This window comes from Hemiscyllium ocellatum, chromosome 5 (assembly GCF_020745735.1).
Source record: "Hemiscyllium ocellatum isolate sHemOce1 chromosome 5, sHemOce1.pat.X.cur, whole genome shotgun sequence".
In the NCBI taxonomy this organism is placed as follows: domain Eukaryota; kingdom Metazoa; phylum Chordata; class Chondrichthyes; order Orectolobiformes; family Hemiscylliidae; genus Hemiscyllium; species Hemiscyllium ocellatum.
This window is the reverse complement of record NC_083405.1, coordinates 72,328,602-72,352,715: the sequence shown is the minus strand read 5'-3', so window position 1 is coordinate 72,352,715 and position 24,114 is coordinate 72,328,602. Positions and strand designations below refer to the sequence as shown.

The 24,114-nt window shown below is 40.7% G+C and overlaps 1 protein-coding gene across 1 annotated transcript in view; it reads left to right on the top strand.

The window, feature by feature from the left end:
- The window catches only part of LOC132816073 (contactin-associated protein-like 2), a 1,374,393-nt gene that overhangs the window by 847,692 nt on the left and 502,587 nt on the right, over positions 1-24,114 (top strand). The gene's annotated exons all lie outside the window — the stretch shown is intronic.

Below are 24,114 nucleotides of genomic sequence, written 5' to 3'. Positions count from 1 at the left end.
AAAAATAAAGTTATGGCACTATCATTCAGAGACCACAAAGACTTTGATGCTAAATTGACCAGTTTCCAATTCATCATCAGATAGCAGTGAATATCGAAGTACCCAATAAGTCAGATTGACAATGTTGATTAAATGAATTTCACTACGTCCAATGTTGGAATTGTGGAGTAGAAAGATTTGAAACAGTGCCAGTGAAAATTACAGGACATCAGAAAACAAGATTGACAGTCAAACTATAATCTGCATACCTGATGGAAAGAAGTATCATAAATTCTAAACATAACATCATGTCAAGATTCAAGATCCCTGTAGGAATCTTAAGTGCATATCCATTGCAATAGACAAATGGATAAGATTGGAGTAAATTAATGGGTGGAATAAGCATCTCAGTGTTCCATGCAAATGTGTCTGACATGTTTGAATCTGATACAACCAAGAGGTACCAATGAAGAAACAATATCCATACTGTAGTTGTACCTGATGTCCATAGTTCAACCTTTGGATTTGTATCTCAACAAGACATTCAAAGATCATGTTCATATCAAACAGAGTAGATGAATGGTTGATGGAGAAATTGCCTTTACAAAGAACAGAAATATACTTCCCTATTTAATGCTGGCATTTGGGCAGGAAGGGTCAGGGAGCTTGTACCTCTCCAGTCTGCAGAATAGGCCATGGTCAATTCTAAACATTCAGTTCATCTAGTCTGGGAGTCTGGCAAGTCTGTAGGGGGCTGCACAGAAGTCATTAAATGAGAAGGAAATACAAAAAGCTGCAGTACAGAGAGTTTTGGGAATCCTTGTGCATGAACTAGAAAAGGCTTGCATGCAAGCTCAGTGGGTCATAGGAAAGGCAAATTGAATGGTGGCCTTTATTTCAAAGAGAGTAATGTGTAAAAATGGAGAAATCTCATTAAAAAGAAATACAAGTTGCTAGTAAAACCACATTTAGAATAATGTAAATAGGTTTGGTTCACTTAGCTAGTGAAAACTTTGGAGGCAATCTGCAGAATATTGACTCAGGTGATCCTGGCTATGGAGGCATTATTTAATTAAGAGAGGGTCAGGCCTGTCCAGTCGAAGAATGAGAGGCAGTTGTACTTAAATAAATATACAAGATTTGTAGGGGGCTTGACAGATAGATGTGGAGAGGTTGTTTCCTCATGTAGGAGTGTCTTGGACCAGAGGGTGTAACCTTTGAATGAAAGGTCATCTATTTAAAACAAAGATAATGAGGAATTTTGTCTCTCAGAGGGTAGTGAAGCTGTGAAATTCTGTAGATGAAAATGTGTTGCTGGAAAAGCACAGCAGGATAGGCAGCATCCAATGAGCAGGAGAATCGACGTTTTGGGCATGAGCCCTTCTCTCATGCTCTCATGTCGATTCTCCTGCTGCTTGGATGCTGCCTGATCTGCTGCGCTTTTCCAGCAACACATTTTCAGCTCTTATCTCCAGCATCTGCAGTCCCCACTTTCTCCTGTGAAATTCTGTACCAGAGAGGTTTGTTGAGGCTGGGTTATTAAGAATATTCAAGGCTGATAAAGTCAGATTTTTAATCAGTAAGCAAATCAAGGTGAATGGAGAAATGGCAGTAAAGTAAATGACCATGATCTAACAAATGATTAAGCAGACTCGGTGGACCCCCTGCTATTATGTCTTGTGGCGTTTTATAGACTTTGTTTTTATCGCTTATACCAGTTTAGTCATGTTACTGCAAGTCTAATTTAAACAAAGTCACTGTTAGCATTTCCAGCAAATTATGTTTACAAGAATAAAACTGTAGAAGAATTGAAAAGCAATATGTTCATTGTTTTATAAAGAAGTTTGACCAAGCTTTGGCATTAGGGAAATGAATCCCAAAAGCTTCTATCTAAAAGATATGAACAAAATTGAGTTCAGATCCAAAACCTTTCTATAGCTATGCCAGAAAACAAATGCATTTTAAATAGCTTAGGGCCAAAGTGATGGTTTCTTTTTCCCACTAATGCAACACAAGGCATCACAATTCATTTCCTCATCTACCTCCATAATGCTAACGCAGTATTGTTGAAGCTAGTCACTGCTCTGATTTAATTGGACGAGTGACAAATTCATAACATCTATTCCCCCGAAAATATACTTTGAGACTCTAGTCTTCAAATGCAGAATGATCTGACAGAAATTCTTTGCACAACTACTTGAGAGAAGTCTTAACCTGTTTAATTTAAATGAATGCAAATTCCTAGGAGGCAATACTTTACAGCTTTCTAACTGATTGAGAATGAGCCTTCTTTCTATTATTTACTTTGTATCTTTGTTTATTTTGTTTAAATGCTTCTTCCTTTTTTCACATATGCATGTATTTTAAGTGAGATACTTTCCTGATAATGAACACCTTTTCAGTATATCTTCCCTGTGCTGAGTCTCAAAATTCATCACAACACCTCCGATCCCAATTGATTCCTTTGTTACACCTTAAAACATTCTAGCTCTTAACTCTCTAAGTTTTCATTTCTTTCTACAATACACATTTGGCATCTCCTAATTCCTATTCTTAGCTAACTTTGTTTTTCTGTTGCAAACATGCTCGTACTTTGTGCAACTGCCCTTAAATATAACAAAAATATTCACAATTTTAAAATTTGCCGCTGAATTGGAATACAGTGGAAAACAGCATAAGGGTTAGGAGTTTGGGGTGAAATACTGGTACTCCTTCAGAAGACATTTTCTGAATGATTTCCATTCAGCTGGTTAAACCTTTGCACATTAACTTCTTTCCTCTGTACAGTAACCTAATCCACATCTAATTTAACCCTTTTAATCTGGTGTCAATTTGATTTATCACAAATCTTGATCATTTGAAGTTTGTTATTAAAATATCAAATAATTAATTCTGAATGACATTGGTATCAAAACTTGCAAATTTCCTGTACATCATTTCCTTACTATTTTGAGGTTAGGTTCTTGCCGATACCACTTGGTATGATGTATTCCCTCCAGTACAGCTATTGTATTTAGTGGTGATTCAGAAGAATTCAGGCAAAATAACTGGATGCAATTGAACATAATTTAACACTACAAGTGCATTATTACAAATTGAATCTATCCATTTTGTTGCCTTTGTCAATTTTAAGGACAATATAATTTCTACAATGATTCATAATATTGTCAAAACCGCACAGGGTCAAAATTGATTTCTGTCACAGTTACAGAATCGCTTTGAAAACATTTGCAAGTGTAAGATATCTATCTGACTATTGTTAATGTATTTCCCTCATTGTTATTGAGACTTTGTCACCAGAACTATGGATTGAACTATGGTATGATTGAATGAAAATACAGGCGTTTCATTCATGGACTAAAATGATACCATTCAAAATGTTTTACTTCCAAGTATTCAAAATTTAAGATCAAGTAATGACATGGTCCAAATCAATTTCCTATCTTCACGTTTTTAAAATTCATTTGTATACCTGTGTACTCATATGTATTGTATACATAACATATCGCACATACGTTACACATACAGTATTTTTGTGATTTTTTTTCTACATTTCAGCTTGTGGTTATGCATTGCATTTCATACACTTTCACGGTCTTTCAAAACAAAAACGCTGCACTACCCAAGGAAATATAGGACAAACTTCATCAGAGTCCTACCAGACCATATTAGAGATGACTGGTGATGGTTTAACCTGAGGATCACCAAGTCTCAGACAAGGGGAAAGACTGAGAAAGAGATTTTTTTTATTATTAGGACAACTGGACAAAATGTTTGACAATTAAACAGCTACTACCCACCCTGCATGGACCACTCCCCTCATCTGGACTGCCCTTTTCCTGGACCACACTTCTGAACTCCACCATCAGAACGTCAACCTCAATCAGACATCATTCACCATTCCCACTTCCCACATCTCCTGTCCTGGACTTCCCTGTCCCACTCAGATTCCCTCCACTGCCATCCATCTTGCGCACTACCCCATGCCCAGACCTTTACACTATCCACTCCTCCACCCCCCACTCACCAGGTGTTCGTTGAAAACTGGGCCAACTAATCCTTTATCTCTTTCACCATCAGGTTAGTTGACCTGAAAATGCTGGGAATATGGTTTGGAGGGGCTAGGGTGTATACAAAAGTTTGGGAAGACTGTATCACCAAGGTGAGGCAGGAACTGGGCTTAGGGGAGCATTGCTACCTCTCCATTGTGAGTAAAAACCTGTGAGGTACTCTTGGTGTTGATGCACATAGTACGGGTCAGGCCCATTCGCTGAACCTGTGCCTTTGCTGTCATCCGAGCCATCTTTCACTTCACCAGCAGGTCCAAGATGGACCATGTCCAAAGGGAATCTATGTACTACAGGGATACCATGTACAAAGTTCTGGGTAAGAGGAGGAATGACATACCCAACACCATCCTCATCCTGAATGCCACCTTTGAGTGTCATTGAACCAAATTGTATGTAGATCCTCCTTGTGTAAACAGTGTTCATTACTATGTACTGAGGTTCTACCTATCCCTGGGATGAATCTTTTTTTAATTGCAAAAATTTATTTTAGTTATAAAAAATCTTTATCTACTTTCACAGGTACTAAAACAGTTTTGTACATTCTTTGCCTATCAAGAAAAACAAACATTGGAATTTGATATTCCCTGCAGTTGCAAAAACCAAAGGCATTTCTTACCCATGCAGGACACAATATACTTTGAGCAATGATAAAGTCTAATAACTGAACAGATGCGTTTTATACTTCAGCAAAAAGACCTTAGCTAGTGATCTTTCCCCACTGCGCCTTGGCAGCAGTTGCTGTAAGCTTTAGTGTGTCCTTCAGCACATGGTCCAGGACATTGAAACACACTTTTGAGGCCATTTTTTACATTAGAAGACCAACAGCTCTCGGGCAAACAAAAGAGTATCTTTCATCGAGTTGATGGTTGTTCAGGCACAGTCAATGTTTGTCTCAGTGTCCATCCCAGGGAACAGTCCATAGACCACAAAGTCCTGCATCATGGAACTACTTGTGACGAATTTTGACAAAAATGACTGCATCTCTCTCCAGACACTCTTTGCAAGTCCCTTTCTAGAAGGAGATGTGTGACAGTTAGGGAAGGTAAAGGCCTGGTTATATTATTGTTAAACAAAGGTAATTGTTGTGGTTCTGTTCGCCAAGCTGGGAATTTGTGTTGCAGACGTTTAGTCCCCTGTCTAGGTGACATCCTCAGTGCTTGGGAGCCTCCTGTGAAGCGCTTCTGCGATGTTTCCTCCGGAATTTATAGTGATTTGTATCTGCCACTTCTGGTTGTCAGTTCCAGCTGTCCGCTGCAGTGGCCGGTATATTGGGTCCAGGTCGATGTGTTTGTTGATCGAATCTGTGGATGAGTGCCATGCCTCTAGGAATTCCCTGGCTGTTCTCTGTTCACAGAATTCTTGGAAACTATCGAAAACTGGAAGTTTGTAATCTTGAGAAGACAGGATGAATTTGAATCAAAGTAGTAATTGTTCGATTTGTGTGCATTTCAGATGCATGCTTTGCTGTCTCCAGCAAAATTAATTAAACACTGCAGTCAATTGTAGAAAATGTTATCAACATTTCAGAGGCCTCACGTTTGTGAGTCTTGTTAGACATAATTTAATTCAATCTCTTTATAAATTGGTTCTGTGCCATTTATTTTTTCTCCTGCTCACTGAACCGCACTGCTCACCTATATAAAATGAGCTCTCTTGGTATTTGCTATTCTGACATTTCACTAGTTCATCTTTAAAAGGCTGTTAGCATGTTTAGTATTGCATACAAAATTTTCCTTTGGTTTTTGGATAGCAACATTGTCCTTCTGGCCTTACTTTCTGATGACATTTGGCATTGTGTTCTCATTGAATGACCATTTGTTCTCAACCGTTCATAGAACAGATGACACCCCCTGTCATAAATTTTATAAGCAGCTGTCGTCTAAATTGCACCTAACTAGTTGTTTTACAAAACAGTTTTTGATACTCCTAATTTTATGGAAAAAAGAGAAATTTCTGTGAAGTTAATAATTAAGATATATCTCCACCTCAACTACTTGATGTATTTTCATCCTTATCTGTTGTGTGTTCACACTTAGTTGCCTCAAACGGTCCATATCTGAAGAGATCTACCTGAATCTAGAACTGAAAAGAGAGGCCATCACCAATCTCATCAACCACAACCTCTATCAATGTCCCACAACAGAAACAGCTTTGCGCGTGGCAGTGAAGGTGTCCAAAGTTATATTTATATACTGCTGGTTTCCTCCAAGCCACCACTGCTGAATTGGTCAGTTTCCTGTACAACAGTACATCAGAACAAATGGCTAAAACTTGATTTCGCACCACAGACTTGCATGATTGGCCCTGTGGAAATAAGACCATGAAGCATGTAAATACATAACACTTTTAGCAAGGTGCCCCTAACATGAACTCCGTTAAATATATGAATATAAACAACTTCTAAACCATTAATATGCTGGTGAAGTAAATGTATACTATCCTGAGAGCAACCAAAGTTAAATTCTGGGACTTTGTGACAACAGTTACTTAATACAGGTTGTTGACCATTCTAAAGGAATTTTCAGATAAATTATAGAATTTATTAAGAAGCAGGAGTTTTGATGTATCAGTTACTTAGAAAACAAAAGTATATAACCCATGGCATGATGGTTCACTGATAAAAGAGCATGTAGAAGCAGTTGGCAAAGAATGTTGATCTCATACTGTTCTGAAGGCAGCATACTGTTCTCTAGCCGAAGTATCAGGGAACTCTCCCCTGAGTCTTCCTCCCCCTCTTTTGGTCCATCTCCCATCTGAAAGAGACAGCTGTCTGGTGAGCACTACCCTCTGACTTTGAGCACGTGTTAATGACTTTGCTTTTGGAGCTGGAAATCTACACTCTCTGAATTACTATAACCAATGTGCATTGGACAAAACTCACATTGTCTCCTTTCCCATCTCCACTTGAGGATTAGTTTTCATTGGTTTCTATTTTCCTATATGTTGTATTAATTTGGTACCAAATAATTATTTGCTTGTGTCACTTTTTCAGCTTCCTTTGTTTTATTTATCAAAAATGGTTATGTTTGAGGAAAGTAAGTAACTGCTCTAAGATGGGATCATGTACTACACAGGAACTATGAGTAAAAAAAATATTTTTTGATGGGATCGCAGTTTCCAACGACCAATAACATATTTATTTTATTTGTCTGTCATCTTATTGTTTGATGAAGCATGACAGAAATTGTGGAGCTGGATCAATTGGTGTTTCCAACCTTCAGAGGACATCTCTATTTTGAGGTACCTTGCTGTTTCTACAACCGACCCAGGGGTACCTGTGTCTCTCAATAGGGTTGTAATGCTTCCACAGAGTCAATCTTGGCTGAAGCTTACTGGCTGTCCTTCACAGGACACTAAGGGAAATCACAGCCAATTTGGAGGCTGTCTCTGGGAAACTGAGTCCACTTATCTGGTTTCTAATATGTGCAGAGACGGGGGGTCCTTCCTTCTGCTTCCATTACCTGTGGTTATGGGAGATGATTTTGACTACACCTGTCATATTTCATGATACCTCCGTAAACTATTGGAGTAAAAGAAAATTGCCCCCCAGTCCAAATATGTCTTACCTCCTCTCTGCACATCCTGTAACAGAATGTCCAAAGGAAGCAGTTCTGATTACGTTATTTTGTTCATTTTCCTTTGCTAACCTGATACATTTTCTAACATCTGTAAAAGAGAAAACCTGCCTTTATTCGGAGGTGCCAGTATCAAAGTGTTCTGCCTTTCCTGTCTACCCCTCTCTATACACTGAATCAGCTTACAATCAGCCCAAATCAGTCTCATTCAGTCCTGTTCTCTTTACAGAGTGCACTATGGAGAGCGGTTTTATCACTGGACTGTTGATCCAGAACCTAGGGAATGTTCTGGGGGCACAGGTTCAAATCCCATTGTTGATTGTCAGAAAACTCCATCTGGTTCAATAATGTCCTTCAGGGAAGGAAACTGGCACCCTTACCTGATCTGGCCTACATGTGACTCCAGATCCAAGGCAATGTGGTTGACTCAACTGCCCTCTGGGCAATTAAGGATGAGCAATAAGTGCTGGCCTGGCTAGCAACACCCTCATCCCGTAAAAGAATAAAAAAACTTACCTTTTTGGTTTTGCGTTTTTACTGCTGATATCGATGTACCTGCTATAACTTGTGTTAGCAGACAGAATATAAAATATTCATCCATCTTAGGGGTTTAAATGCAACATTCATGCAACTATGCATTGGTTGTGAAGGGAACAGATGTTTCTGGATATGGTGCCAATCAAACAGTCTGCTTTATCACGAATGATGTCAAGTGACCTGAATGTTGTTGGAGCTGCGTTCATCCAGGAAGTATTCCATCACGCTCCTGTGCCTGTGTCATGTGCAGGCAAGTGGGCCAGTTTAAAGTCAAAAATCACACAACATCAGGTTACAGTCCAACAGGTTTAATTGGAAGCATGGTAGCTTTCGGAGCGATGCTTCTTCATCAGGTGACAGTGGAGGGCTCAATCCAAACATATAGAATTTATCGCAAAAATTTACAGTGTGATGTAACTGAAATTATATGCTGAAACATTGATTGTTAAGTCTTTCATCTGTTTGAATACCATGAAAGTTTCACTTCTTTCATGTGTAAACCACAAAACCTTTTTTTTAAAAGTTGCATGCTCAGGTTAGCTGTTAACAATGGGTGATAGCTAGACAATATGTCAAAGGTGTAACCCCCCTGTGTTCTCTGTCTATGCCATGATGTTTAGATTGATTCTAATCTAAAAAGTGAGATAACGGAGTTATACATGAATGCATGCAGTTTTTGAGCAAAGTACAATGTAACCCTGAAAGTACAAATTCACCCCACAAAATATATGTGTGCATGTGGGTCTTTGTCTGTCTGTGTGTCTGTCTGGGTTGGGGGTTGTGAGTGTGAGAAAGTGTATGTGTGTGTGTGTGTGTAGTGAGTGCAGATTGTCTTAAGTCTGTGAGGGTGTGCATGTGTGAGTGTGGGAGTGTGTGTGTCTGTAAGGGTGTGTGTGAGTGTCTGTGTGCACATCTGTGTATATGTGTGTATCGGAGTGTGTGTGTGTGTGCGTGTGCGCGCAATGGTGGTCACCTGTAATGTGACATGAACCCAAGGTCCTGGTTGAGGCCCTCCCTATGGGTACGGAACTTAACTATCAGCCTCTGCTTGGCCACTTTTCGCTACTGCCTGTCCCAAAGTCCACCTTGGAGGATGGTCACCCGAAGGTCCGAGGCCGAATGTCCTGGACCGCTGAAGTGTTCCCCAACTGGGAGGGAACACTTTTGTCTATTGTTTGTTCTGCAGTGCCCATTCATCCGTTGTCGTAGCCTTTGCTCAGTTTCCCCAATGTACCATGCCTCAGGGCATCCTTGCCTGCAACGTATAAGATAGACAACGTTGGCTGAGTCACATGAGTACCTGCCATGTACAAGGTGGGAGGTGTCCCCATGTGTAATAGTGGTATCTGTGTCCATACTCTGATACGACTTGCAGCGCCTGTCATGACAGGTAGATCAAAACATCACCCGTTCACAACGCAATGCCATCCAGACTCTCAAAACCAATGACAACATTGTCATCAAACCAGCAGATAAAGGAGGAGCAATTGTCATTCAGAATAGAACAGATTACTGCAAAGGAGTGTACTGACAACTCAACAACCAAGAACACTGCAGGCAACTACCAGCTGATCCAACCAAAGAAGACACCCGTGAATTAAACACATTGATCAGAACTTTGGATCCAGTCCTTCAGAGTTCCCTATGTGCCCTTATCCCACGTACTTCTCGTGTAGGCCACTTTTACTGCCTTCCAATGGTTCACAAAGCCAACACACCGGGACGTTCCATCGTGTCGGGCAATGGGACCCTATGTGAGAATCTCTCTGGCTATGTTGAAGGCATCTTGAAACCTATTGTGCAGGGGAACCCCAGCTTCTGTTGCGACACTACAGATTTCTTACAGAATTTCTGCACCCACGGACCAGTTGAACCGGGAACATTCCTCATCACAATGGACGTTTCAGCACTCTACACCAGCATCCCCCACAATGATGGCATCGCAGTAACAGCCTCAGTACTCAACACCACCAACTGCCAATCTCCAAACACCATCCTACAGCTCATCCGCTTTATCCTCGATCACAACGTCTTCACCTTTGACAACCAGTTCCTCATCCAGACACATGGAACAGCCATGAGGACAAAATTTGCACCCCAATATGCCAACATTTTTATGCACAGGTTCGAACAAGATTTCTTCTCTATGCAGGATCTCCAACCAACATTGTACACCAGGTACATTGATGACATTTTCATCCTCTGGACCCATGGCGAGGAGTCACTGATAAAACTACACAGTGACATCAACAAGTTTCATCCCACCGTCAAACTCACCATGGACTACTCTTGACTATCTGTCTCATTCTTGGACACATGGATCTCCATCAAGGATGGACACCTCAGCACGACACTCTACTGCAAACCTCACAATGCTACACTTCTCCAGCTTCCACCCAAAACATATTAAAACAGCCATCCCCTATGGACAAGACCTACGTGTACACCAGATCTGCTCAGATGAGGAGGAACATGACGGGCACCTGGAAGTACTCAGGGATGCCCTCACAAGAACGGGGTACGATGCCCAACTCATTGACTGCCAGTTCCGACATGCTACTGCAAGGAACCGTAATGACCTCCTCAGGAGACAGACACGTGCTGCAACTGGCAGGGTACCCTTCGTTGTTCAGTGTTTCCCAGGAGCTGAAAAACTACGCCATGCTCTTCGTGACCTGCAACACATTATCAATGAGGATGAGCACCTCACCAAGACCTTCCCCACAACTCCACGACTTGCCTTTAAACAACCGCCAAACCTCAAACAGATCATTGTTTGTAGCAAGCTGCCCAGCTCTCAGGCCAACTCCATACAACCCTGTCACGGTCGGCGCTGCAAGACATGTCAGAGTGTGGAAACAGATACCACCATTAATCGTGGGAACACCTCCCACCTTGTACATGGCAGGTACTCATGTGACTCAGCCAACGTTGTCTATCTTATATGCTGCAGGCAAGGATGCCCTGAGGCATGGTACATTGGGGAAACTAAGCAAAAGTTACGACAACGGATGAATGGGCACCTCGCAACAATCAACAGACAGGAGTGTTCCCTCCCAATTGGGGAACACTTCAATGGTCCAGGACCTTCGACCTCGGGCCTTCGGGTGACCATCCTCCAAGGTAGACTTTGGGACAGGCAGCAGCGAAAAGTGGGCGAGCAGAGGCTGATAGTTAAGTTTGGTACCCATGGGGAGGGCCTCAACCGGGAGCTTGGTTCATGTCACATTACAGGTGACCACCATTGCACTACACACACACACACACACACACACACACACACACACACAGATATTCCTGCACACACACACTCTCACATATACACGGACACACGTATACACAGATGCACACACGGACACCCACACACACCCTTACAGACACACACTCACACATGCACCCCCTCACAGACTTAAGATACTCTACACTCAGTACAGACACACATACACTTTCTCACACTCGCAACCCCCAACCCAGACACACACACAGACAAAGACCCACATGCACACATATATTTTGTGGGGTGAATTTGTACTTTCAGGGTTACATTGTACTTTGCTCAAAAACTGTATGCATTCATGTAAAACTCTGTTGTCTCACTTTTTAGATTAGAATCAATCTAAATATCATGGCATAGACAGAGAACACAGGGGGTTAACACCTTCAACATATTGTCTAGCTATCATCCATTGTTAACAGCTAACCTGAGAATGCAACTATTAAAAAAAGGTTTTGTGGTTTACACATGAAAGAAGTGAAACTTTCATGGTATTCAAACAGATGAAAGACTTAACAATCAATTTTTCAATGCATAATTTCAGTTACATCACACTGTAAATGTTTGCAATAAATTCTGTGTGTTTGGATTGAGCCCTCCACTATCACCTGATGAAGGAGCGTCACTCCGAAAGCTAGTGTGCTTCCAATTAAACCTGTTGGACAATAACCTGGTGTTGTGTGATTGTTAACTTTGTACACCCCAGTCCAACACCGGCATCTCCAAATCAGGACCAGTTTAGTTTGGGAAACTTGGAATGGTCAAGTTCGACCTAAGAGTCTGTTTCTGTGCTGTATGACTCTACGCTAATTGCTGCTTGATAGCACCTTGGATAACATTCTCCTCTCAACATTCTACTAACTTGTCACATGGCCAATGTTCTACTTCAGTGATGTTTTATATTATGGGACTAGGAACACTGACATAACATTGACTTCATCTTCTTTGATTTTGATGCAAACTTAAAGCAATCTTTTGTTTATTCCTCTTCATTCTTTTCCACAGACTAGCAAAAAAGATGATCATACCGACATAGCTTAAAAATTACGGTAAACCTTGACAGACTTCCAAAAACAATTTGGCAGAACATGATGGGCTGTCTGTGCTACTGTGTTGTGATAGGCTCTCTTTTCAAGTTAAGGAAAACTCACCACAGCAAAGAGACAGTGTAACAGGAGGCCAATCTGAGCCTCACATGTGCAAACACATTCTGACAAAGTGATGTCATCAGCCCTGTTTGCTCATGGGCCAGCGGCCACTTTATCAGCCATTTTGGCATTCAGAGTAATTACTCCAAAAATCAATATGCATTCTAAACTTCTGTCATTGCATGTGACCAGTTTCTTGTCCTGCATAATTCCTTTAAGTTTGTTGCAGCCTGTCCATGCTCAGCACGGTTCATTCCTGATAGCTGCATGTCCATGCATGAGCCCATCAAAACTAATCTGCGTGATCCCCTGATCAAGTTATCACTCATTGTGTGTCATAAAACCTCAAAACATGGCCAGTGCCAACACATTTGGCCCTGAGTGTTGCTCAGTCTACCTCAGATAGCCCTGGAAGGGGAAGCTGCCTCAAAAAACTGAAAAACATGCTAAGCTGGCTGTCTTGCACCGTTACTATGCACTAAATCCATGAGTGTTTTTTTTCTCTGCTAACAGAATAAGACCATAAGAAATAGGAACAGGAGTAGGCTATTTCAGCCCTCAAGCCAGCTCTGCCATTCAATAGGATCATAACAGATCCAACATTTCTCACTTCCACTTTCCTGGCCTTTCTCAGTAAACCTTGGTTGTCTTACTAATCAAGAATCTATCTATCCCAGTCTTAAATAGACTGTACCTCCAGAACACCCTGGCAAAGAGTTCCAAAGACTCATAACCCTGTCAGAGAAGAAATTACTGCTCATCTCTGTCTTAAATTGGTGTCCCTTTATTTTAGACTTTAGCCTCTGGTCCTCAACTGTCCCAAGGAGAACCATCCCCTCAGCATTATCCAGCAAGCCCTTTATGAATCCTATATTTTTCAATGCAATCACCTCTCATTCAGTGAGCAGAGTCCCAATCTGTTTAGTCTTTGCTCATAAGACAAACCCTTCATACCAAGGATCATTATAATGAATCTTCTCTGAACTATATCAAATTAAAGGATATCATCCCTTAAATAAAAGAACCAAAACTTCTCAGAGTACTCCAGATGTGGTCTTACCAGCACCTTGTACATTTGCAGGAAGACTTCCTTAGTCTTATAATCGAACTCCTTGAAAAGAGGGCCAACAGTTCTTAAGCCTTCCTGATTACCTGCTGCACCAATGAGCTAGCTTTCTGTGTTTCATGCACAAGTCTCTCTGTGTTGCAGCTTTCTGCACTTTTTCTCCATTTAAATAGTATTCTGTACTTCTGTTCTCCCTTGCAATTTGCATTTTCCCACGTTATAGTCCATTTGTCAACTTTATGCCCATTTAATTAATCTACCAATATCTCTGCAAACTCTTTGTTTTCCATTCACAATCTGCCCTTCCAACTATTTTTGTGCCATCTGCAAATTTGGCCATAGTACACTCACTTCATTCCTCCAAGTCATTAACATATGTTGTAAATAATCACGGACCCAGCACTGATCACTATAAAACCCAACTGTCACGAGTGATCAATCTGAGAAAGAACCCTTTAACCCAACTGTCTGTTGACTGCCCGTGAGCCCGTGAGCTTCATTCATTTTACTTCCAACACCTGTGTGTTCTTAGGACATAACATTTTGTGAGGTACCTTGTCAAGGGTCTTCTGGAAGTCCAAACTTAGCCTGGTTCTTCACTCTGGTTCAGACTTCTTCAAAAAACTAATAACTTAGTCAGACATGATTTCCCTTTCATGAAGTCGTGTAGACTATACTTGATTAGATTATTATTTTGCAAATATTCTGCTATTACTTTGTTAATAATTAATTCCAATACTTTTCTACCAATAGGTATTAGGCTAATCACCCGTCACTACCTGCTTTTTGCCTCCTTCCCTTTTGTTTAGGGGTATTTGCACATTTTCAGTCCTCTGGTTCTTCTCCAGAATCCAGCGATTTCTGGAAAATTACAACCAATATATCCACTATTTCTGGAGCTACATCTTTTCCAATCCTTGGATGTAAACCATCAGGGCCAGGGGACTTATCTCCCTTTAGACCCATTAGTTTGTCTAATATTACTTCTTCATTGGTGGTGATGGTACTAACTTCCCCTCCTGTATTCTTTAGTGTTAATGGAATGTTTGAAGTATCTTCCACTACAAAGACTGATGCAAAATACCTACAACTCCTCTGCCATTTCCTTGTTCACCAAAACTAACTCCCCAGATTCATTTTCTCAAGGGCCTATGTTCACTTTGATCTCTGTCTTTCTTTTTACATATTTAAAGAAGCTTTTATTGCCAGGTTTTATAGTCCTCACTAGTTTGCTGTCATAGTTAAGTTTCTTTGTCTTTATTATCTTTTTTAGTTCTCCTTTGCTTGATTCTAATTTATCCCAGTCTTCAGGGCTATCACTGACTTTAGCCTCCCGGTTTTTTTTACTTAAATTCCTTAACTTCCTTGGTTAACCATGATTGATTTGTTCCTGTCTTAGAATCTTTCTTCCTCATTGGGATGTATTTTTGCTGAAAATCATGAATGTCTACCACCACTTGCTTGTTGTCATTCCTGCTAATCTATCCACCCAGTTCACTTTTACTGACCCTTTACTTACATTAAACACGATTGTTTCCAACTCAAGTTTCTCACTCTTGAACTGAATATTAAATTCTATCATGTTAGATCACTACTTCCTCAGGGATCTATTAGTCAGAGTTCATATAATAAATTTGCTTCAATACCCTCCCAGATCCAAACATACATGTTCCCTAGTTGGTTCCATGAGATATTGGAGCTGAAAATGTGTTGCTGGAAAAGCGCAGCAGGTCAGGCAGCATCCAAGGAACAGGAAATTCAACATTTCGGGCATAAGCCCTTCATCATGCTTATGCCCAAAACGTCGAATTTCCTGTTCCTTGGATGCTGCCTGACCTGCTGCGCTTTTCCAGCAACACATTTTCAGCTCTGATCTCCAGCATCTGCAGACCTCACTTTCTCCATGAGATATTGCTCGAGGAAACTATCCCTAATGAATTTGAGATTGTACCTACCCTATCCAATTTGATTAACCCAATCAACATGAAGATAAACGTCACCTATAATTATTGCTCTATTAATTTTACATGCTCCTATTATTTGTTGATTCATAGCCTTTCCCATAGACTGACTGCTATTTGGGGGTCCTATTAATGTACCATTCCTATTAATGTCTTCATTCCCTTTGCCATTTTCCACCTCCATGCAAATGGATTCTACATCGTTGGAACCTAGATCATCTCTCACACTGCCCTCATTTCATTCCTTATTAACAGTGATGTCCCATCAGCATTTTCATCCCTCCTGTCTCTTCAAAAGGTAAAGTATCCCTGGATTTTAAGTTCTCAGCTTTGATTTCATTGTAACCGTGTTTTCATAATGTCTATGAGATCATATTAATTTACTCAATTTGCACCATTAGTTTGTTAACATTATTCCAAATGCTTTCTGCATTAAGATACCAAGCCTTTGAGTATGTTCAATTATCGAGTTTCTCTAACTTTTATTGTTCCTTAGCATATGATATTCACACATTCTGTTTATTCGTTGTTTTATTTTCTCGGAGCAATCAACCTCATCACTAACTTGCAAGTCTACCTTCTCCTTTAACTTTGATTTTCAAATTTTCCATGTGAATGAATTCAACCCTCCCCCCCCCCCCCGCCTTGTTATTTTTACTGTTTAGTTTAAAGCTGTATCTACAGTCCTGGTTCTGTGATTTGCCAGAACTCTGGGCTCAGCATGATTCGGGTGGAGCCCATTGCACCAGAACAGCTCTGTCCTTCCCCAGTGCTGGTGCCAATGTCCATGAATTTGAACCTGCTTCTCCCACACCAATCTGTGAGCCATGCACTTATCTCATTAATCATGTTGATCCTGTGCCAATTGGCTCTTGGCTCAAGTCGTAATTCAGAAATTATTATCTTTTTGGTTCTGCTCTCTAATTTAGCTCCGCAGCTGCTCACATTCCCTCAGCAGAACCTCTCTCCTCTTTCCAGCTACACTGTTGGTACCTTCATGGACCATGACAAATGGATCTTTCCTCTGCCACTGCAAGTTCCTTTGCAGCCCAGATGAATGATCTGGAAGTGGCACTAGGCAGACAGCACAGTCTTTTGGATTTTCAATCTTAGCCCCAGCGAATAACGTCTAATCCCCTGACTATAATATCTCTGATTACAACGACATTTCTCTTTTCTTCCCCCTCTTAAATGGTTTCTTAAGCCATGGTACAATTGTCATTTTTCTCATCCTCTCTATGGTCCCTGCTTTCGTCCATATTGGAGCAAGTATCTCAAACTCAAGAGCTGAGGTTTCTGCAGCACTGTCTCCTGGAACCGTCTACCTGTCTCACTGGTCATCACACCCTCCTGTCGCTGGCCACTGATTGAATTCAAAGTAGTTAATCTACTGTTGGAATATTGCTTGCAATTCTGGTCTCCTTCCTATCGGAAAGATGTTGTGAAACTTGAAAGGGTTCAGAAAAGATTTACAAGGATGTTGCCAGGGTTGGAGGAACTGAGCTACAGGGAGAGGCTGAACAGGCTGGGGCTGTTTTCCCTGGAGCGTCGGAGGCTGAGGGGTGACCTTATGGAGGTTTACAAAATTATGAGGGGCGTGGATAGGATAAATAGACAAAGTCTTTTCCCTGGGGTTGGGGAGTCCAGAACTAGAGGGCATAGGTTTAGGGTGAAAGGAGAAAGATATAAAAGAGACCTAAGGGGCAAATTTTTCACACACGTGTGTGGAATTAACTGCCAAAGAAAGTGGTAGAGGCTGGTACAATTGCAACATTTAAGAGGCATTTGGATGGGTATATGAATAGGAAGGGTTTGGAGGGATATGGGCTGGGTGCTAGCAGGTGGGTCTAGATTGGGTTGAGATATCTGATCAGCATGGACGGGTTGGACCAAAGGGTCGGTTTCTGTGCTGTACATCTCTATGACTCTAATGGGTGTGACTACCTCCTAAAACACAGCATCCAAATGACCGTCCCCTTCCTGATATGTCACAATGTTTGAAGCTCCAATTCCAGCTCATCAACTGAGTCAGCGTTTCTTGAGCAACCAACACTTGCTATAGATGTGGTCAGTATGAACCACAATGGGGACAACCAGCTCCACATTACGCAGTTACAGCACATCATCTGGCCCTTCATCTCTCTATTCTACTGTCTTAAAACAGGTTGGACCGAAGGGTCTGTTTCCATGCTGTACATCTCTATGACTCTATGACTCTGATTAGTTTTTTATAAAATTCCTATTAATCTTTTAGTTTATAACCTCGAAACAGTTATCCTACTTACCTTTAATCTGAAAGTAGCCTAAAACAGATAGTCAAATTAGCAGAAATTACCAACGAATGTTTTTCTATGATGTCACTCTTCATTTTGTGCTGAGCCCCTGCTCTTGAGCTTTAATTTGTCCTGTTAAAAGGACCTTAAAAGCTGTGAACCAAAAAAAGCAAGCAGAAATCAGCTCTTCACCTCTGCACTGAATTTCCACACTGCCGCTAAATTTCCTGAACTACATATTCACTTGGAATGTGTTTCACTGCCTTCAAGCCCAAGAGAGGTTTTGCCAAACACACAAGTGAGTCATGTGATATGTGAATTTCAGTGTTGGTATGATGCCAGGTATGTGACAATACAACATATTGACTCCAGAGCTGTTAAAAAAATCAATAGCAAACAACAAATCATAAACTGATCAGAATTCGTATTGTCCTTGTTTGCAGTCTGCAAGTTGCCTTTGAAAGAATGCTTTTGAGGAATCTGCTCCAATCAGTGTAGTACTCAAGCATTCTATAATGAGCACAGTGCACAAATGCACTATGTCTTTAATTGGGATTCCAGGATCATCACAGAGCATGCAGATGTGAGTTATCATCTTCTCACACTAAATCTATGTAGAGTGCCTTGCCCATGGCTGCTCTTCTGACCCTGTTAGTAGCATCAATGTGGCTGTAATTACCACTTCGGAAATATCCTCACGAACACTTGTCTTTTCAGGTTTGTATTAATCTATCTGTTGCAAATGAGAATTTCTATTCCTTCTTTCAATTCCATTGTTGTCAGAAGCCAGTCTGCATTATGAAAAAAAAGTTGTCAGTGATATGCTGTTCCTCAGCTTATGGTCCTTGGTTTTTCTGTAGTGTGTCTCCACTGCACTGGGTAAGATGGCAAGCCTCAGTAAGAATGTTTCTGATTCAGAGTCTGTGGATGTAGCTATTATACTTTATACATTAAAAACACATGGAGGGATTCTATTCATTGAAGAAGTATTGGGAAGACATGTTCTGATACAATCCTAACGATAGCACAACTGCATGTGTTGATGGAGTGTCATGCTTTAGAAGAAGAAAGACACTGACTGCCAAAATATTCCAGAAATGTGTGTTCCCTATCAAAATTCATTGAGTTCAGGGGTTTATGTGTGTGAAAATGTTCTCTTCACACCCCTTACTTTTCTCACCGTACTCAACTCCTGTGTACAGAATTTTACAAAATAATGCGACTAACCATATTTGCATCTTTCCCATATCAAATTAACTTTACAAAGCTTTTACATTGTTTCAGTTTTAAATGTGCAATGTGCAGAACACAATATGTTGGCAAGGTTCCTAAAGTCCTCTTTCCACTTTGCTTTTACCATTGTACATGCTGTGTGTTAAATTTGTCACATTTACCAAGGCCTTTAGCTCTTTCAGCTTTGCAAGTTTAGCTCGAAAACTTACAACGTGAACAAGCTTCTTTTTCCGAATATATAGAATTTTAATTTCCTTTAATAAAGTTTTGAAGTTTGAGAATAGAATATTTTGAAAAGATTAGGAAGTTTCAGCTTCATTGTTGATATTCAAGTGACTTTCAGATCTATTCTACACTATGTTTGCATTACATCATATAAAATGAAACTTGGCATGAAGTGCTGTGATGTTCTGGATCTCAACCACAGGTAAATGCTGGATGGTGTGACATGGAGTTTTTTTGAGTTATGATTAAGAGCTATCTTAATTCAGGAGATAGACTTTCCTTTTTTTGCAGTCCAACTCAAACTTCCTAAATTATTTCAGTGTTCAGAACCTTAAATGGCTAAAATACCACTTGTGACATAAGTAACATAACTTGGATAGAACATAGACAGGTGAGTTTGAGGAAATGCTGCAAGTATCAGGGAGGCCATTCAGATGTTTAAGATATTTAGAAACAAGGTACTCTCTTACCTTTAAGTGCTTCATTATGATGTGAAGTGAACACTGCTAAAGGGCTCATAGTCCAACCTCAGGGTTCTTTTTGTTCTGTAGTCCACATTTCATTTCTTTGATTTGGTATGATTTGCAGCTTCTCACTCTTCCCCCTGCTTGTTTGAGGTGATGGGAACGTTTTCTAGTTCTGGAACAATATCCAGCAATAACAAGTTTTGCATTTTGTAAATGTATTTGGTGTTCGCGCCTCTCTCCCAGCCAGTAAACAGGAACTGTTTATCTTGTCTGAACTGGAGCTGAATTTAATGATCCACCTCACAGCAAGCACATGAACAGGGAGATGACAATTGCCCCCTGCATTTCCAAGCATCGCACCAAGAAAAAGGGAAACCATTTCATATTATTTACCGTAAATGAGTGATTGTTGTAACATTGTGTGTTAAACTGGGGTTTCCTGGTATGGGCTAAAACAGAGTTCAAAGTTATACCTGATCTTTGATGATTTGAGTGATTGTAAATTGCTTATTGATTGTGGTTATTTTTGAAATATGGCGTTTGGCACGTGGCAGTGTTCTACCAATTATTTTGTACCAATATCAACCCCAGTGCACTATATTATATCAAAGTTATACACACAATTCAGATGTTTATATGCCTTAATTAAAATAGATATTTCCCTAATGTGTGTTTGTTTATCCCTCAATTATTTGTGATCCTTGTTATTGTGAAAAATGTAGAAGACCAGATTCTGTTAACGCAGACAGTATGAGAGCTTGGCTCAGCTATTCATGGGTGCAAATTCCACTCTGGAAACTTGCACATGCAATCCAAGCCAATATCCTGCTGAGAGAGCATTTTCCTGTCACAGCTGCTATCGTTTGGGTGAGAATTAGACAAATGGACAGAGGACTGGCAGACGGAGTTTAAATTGAATAAATACAAGGTATTGATTTTCTTAAAACAAAGAAGAGCAGGACTGGTACAGTTAATGGTAGGGCCCTGGGTAATATTTTTGAACAAAGAGACCTAGGGATTCAGGTACACAGTTCTTTGAAGATTGTATCATGGTTGTCGGGGTAGCTAAGAATGCATTTTGCATGCTTGCCTTCTGCAGTATTTGTAATAAGATCAGCCAGGTGGCCCTCCTAGATTATGAGTGCCCTGATTGGGCCTGTTAATCTGGTCCAGTAGGGAGCCTTGGCTGACAGATATAAACAGGAATGTCAGACATCCTCTTCACTCTGAGAGCTGGCTATGAGGAGGCTGAATCAGTGTCAAGGACTGTCCACATGTAAATAAAGGGTGACTTGGTGATGGGATACTGGCCTCTGATGAATTATTTCACCTTCATTGTTTCATTTGGAGGTGACATGGTGGCTCAGTGGTTAGCACTGCTGCCTCACAGTGCCAGGGATCCGGATTCAATTCCTACCTCGGGCGATTGTCTGTGTGGAGTTTGTACATTCTCCCCATGTCTGCGTGGCTTTCCTCTGGGTTCTCCAGTTTCCTCCCATGGTCCAAACATGTGCAGGTTATGGTGGATTGGACATGCTAAATTGTCCCATTGTATTAGGTGCATTAGCCAGGGGTAAATGTGGAGGAATGGGTCTGCATGGATTACTCTTTGGAGGGTCAGTGTGGCCTTGTTGGGCTGAAGGGCATGTTTCCACACTGTAGGGAATCTAATCTAAACAGACCATTGATTATAGAAGTTGGGACATCATGTTGAGATATACAGGACACTAGTGAGACCACTTTTGGAGTACTGAGCACAGTTCTCGTCGCCCTGCTATAGGAAGGATATTATTAAACTGGAGAGGGTTCAGAAAAAGTTTTACTGGGACATTACAAGGAAGGTTTGAGTTATAAGGAGAGGCTGGATTCACGAGGACTATTTTCACTGGAATATAGGAGGTTGAGGGCTGACCTTTTAGAAATTTATAAATCATGAGGAGCATAGATAAGTTGATTAGCAACAGTCTTTTCCCTGGGGTGGGGGAGTTCAAAATTAGGGGGCATATTTTTTAAGGTGAAAGAAGGTAGCTTTAAATAGGACTTGAAGGGCAACTTTTTCACCTGGAAGGTGGTTCGTATGTGGAGTGAACTGTCAGAGGAAGTGGTAGAGGCAGGTACAGTTACAATATTTCAAAGACATTTGAATAGGTATGTGAAGAAAAAAGGTTTAAAAGTTTGACAAAGCAGGCAAGTGGGACTAGTTTAGTTTGGGAGACATGGTCAACATAGACAAGTTGGATTAAAGGGTCTGTTTCCATGCTGTATGACTCCATGACTACTGCAGATCATTATCAACCAACATGTCCTGTTAACCATTTGCAGTGGGTAGTATGCCAATTGTATTCAACCAGCTTGTGCCTCAGAAAAATATATCCGCTATTCAATGTGATTCTGCTGAAAATAACTTAGTAAATAATCTAGTCCAGATGAAACCGGAAACCAATTTAAAATCAGCAGTTGGGCCTGTTCTATCATATATTTGCATATGCTAGAAGTTCTATGAAAAAAAATCTGTGTATATATTGTACCATTTTCAAACAAAATCAAGCATGGAGACAATCAAAACAGAAGTTGCTGGAAAAGTTCAGTGGGTCTGGCAGCATCTGTGAAGAGAAATCAGAGTTAACATTTTCAGGTCTGGTGACCTATCCTTAGGACTGCTACATAAGGTATTGCCCCTTTCTTCAAGTCTGTTACTTGTAGTTCTGATGACTGCAAGATATAAAGCTTCAACTTCTTGCATCTTTAGTAGTGTTAAATTTCTGTACTGACAAGCAATTATTTTGGATTTTCTTGGTACAGGACAGTTGTGGGAAATTAATATGTCTAGCTGGTGTAAATCTGCTAACTCAGCATGGACCAAGGAGCCACCACTAACACTGAGTATATTTAGGGTGTAGCTTTGCTCGCTGAGCTATAGGTTTGATATCCAGACATTTCATTACTTGGCTAGGTAACATCATCAGTGGTGATCTCCAAGTGAAGCAAAGCTGGTGCCTCCTGCTTTCTATTTGTATGTTTGTCCTGGATGGGGTTCCTGGGGTTTGTGGTGATGTCATTTCCTATTTGTTTTCTGAGGGGTTGATAGATGGTATCTAGATCTATGTGTTTGTTTATGGCTTTGTGGTTGGAGTACAAGGCCTCTAGGAATTTTCTGGCATGTCTTTGCTTAGCCTGTCCCAGGATAGATGTGTTGTCCCAGTCGAATTGGTGTTTTTTTGCATCCATGTGTAGGGCTACGAGGGAGAGAGGGTCATTTTTTTTGTGGCTAGCTGGTGTTCATGTATCCTGGTGGCTAACTTTCTTCCTGTTTGTCCTACGTAGTGTTTATGGCAGTCCTTGCATGGAATTTTGTAGAGGACGTTGGTTTTGTCCATGGGTTGTACTGGGTCTTTTAAGTTTGTTAATTTTAATTTGAGAGTGTTGGTGGGTTTGTGTGCTACTAGGATTCCGAGGGGTCTTAGTAGTTTGACTGTCGTTTCTGAAACTTCTTAGATGTATGGTAAGGTGGTTAGGGTTTCTGGCTGTGTTTGGTCTGCTTGTCGTGATTTGTTCTTGAGGAATCTGCGGACTGTATTTGAGTATCCGTTCTTCTTGAATACGTTATATAGGTGGTTCTCTGTTTTCCGAAGTTCGTCTGTGCTGCAGTGTGTGGTGGCTCGTTGGAATAATTTTCTGATACAGCTTCGTTTGTGTGTGTTGGGATGGTTGCTGGTGTAGTTAAGTATTTGGTCAGTGTTTGTCGGTTTTCTGTATATGCAGGTTTGTAGTTCTCCATTGTCCTTTCTTTCGACTGTGGCATCCAGGAATGTGAGTTTGTTGTCGATTTCATCCTCCTTGGTGAACTTTATGCCTGTGAGAGTGTTGTTGATGATGTTAAATGTCTCTTCTATCTTGTTTCGATTTGTGATGACAAAGGTGTCATCTATGTAGTGGACCCAGATTTTTGGTTTGATGATTGGTAGGGCTGTTTGTTCTAGCCTTTGCATTACTGCTTCTGTTATGAATCCTGACAGCGGAGATCCCATGGGTGTGCCGTTGGTTTGTTTGTAGATTATGTTGTTGAAGGTGAAGTGGATGGTGAGGCACAGGTCCACTAGCTTCATGATGTTTTTGTTGGTAATGTGATTGATGGTGGTTGGTGTGTGTGTGATGGTCTCTTCTAAAAGTGTGGTAAGTGTTTCCTTTGCCAGGTCGATGTTGATGGAGAACATATTCAAGAAGAACGGATACTCAAAAAGTACAGTCCGCAGATTCCTCAAGAACAAACCACAACAAGCAGACCAAACACAGCCAGAAACCCTAA